Genomic DNA, 921 nt, shown 5'->3' on the forward strand with positions numbered 1-921 from the left:
GGAAGAAACAGGCACAATCCATCCCCAGACCTCTGAATCCTAAATCTATAGCTTCAGAGGACCTGACTCTCCTGCTCCCAATTTCATGTCCCTTTCTTATCCCCTGCTCTGTCTTTGCCACCTGTATTATTATTGCCTTTAAACTTTGCTTTAAACTCGCTTAGAATTAAACTTGGGTGGCTCGGCGATTTTCCACTGAGCCCTGTGCTTGGCATATATGTTCAGAAAATCACAGACATGTATATCAATACTCTTAAGAGAAAACACCATTATAAGCTACACTAGCTTCCGGATGCTTTGCCATGGCCGGCCCCAAGCCATCCTGGCTTTTTTCAAGGGGACACGAACCACACTTGGGAAAAGGTGGTCTGGCCGAAGGCCCATTTCATTGAGGCCACAGCAGGCAGGGGCTGCTGGGCTCACACAGCAAGCACAGGGCAGTCCGGCCTCCTGAAGCCCACCCCTGGCAGCACCTCTCTTGTGAGTCCTTGTGAAGGGCACCTGTGGAGGGAGCCAGGGCATGGGCGCCGAGGTTGGCAAAACTGCCCTGGACTTGAAGGAGCCGATCGGAAAGTAGCTCAGGGGGAGAAGGGAAGCTCCCAGCAGCAAGGCCCCAACCAGGCCCATCTCCGGTGGATTTCGACAAGGGGGGCTGCACTTAAACCGCGACCCCTCACTAGGGTCTTTGGGACACTGGCTGCAACACAGGATATGTGTGACTCAGAGAGGCTTTAAAAACAAGAGCTAATTACTGGCATTTAGAGATTGGAGATTTCTCCTAACGATCCGATTTCTGCATCTCTTGTGCAATCAACCCCCCTGGCCGCCCGGTACCTCCTTCCCGCAGGTCGCACGCTGGCCCCACGGGGCGGCTCCCCCACCCATCATAGCCCCTTGGATGTCCTCGCAGTTCTGTAACAT

The 921-nt window shown here is 53.6% G+C and overlaps 1 protein-coding gene across 1 annotated transcript in view; it reads left to right on the forward strand.

Annotated features, from left to right (window-relative positions):
* The window catches only part of BPIFB3 (BPI fold containing family B member 3), an 18,739-nt gene that overhangs the window by 7,121 nt on the left and 10,697 nt on the right, over nucleotides 1-921 (forward strand). The window lies entirely within an intron of this gene.

This window comes from Myotis lucifugus, unplaced genomic scaffold, assembly GCF_000147115.1.
Source record: "Myotis lucifugus unplaced genomic scaffold, Myoluc2.0 scaffold_60, whole genome shotgun sequence".
In the NCBI taxonomy this organism is placed as follows: domain Eukaryota; kingdom Metazoa; phylum Chordata; class Mammalia; order Chiroptera; family Vespertilionidae; genus Myotis; species Myotis lucifugus.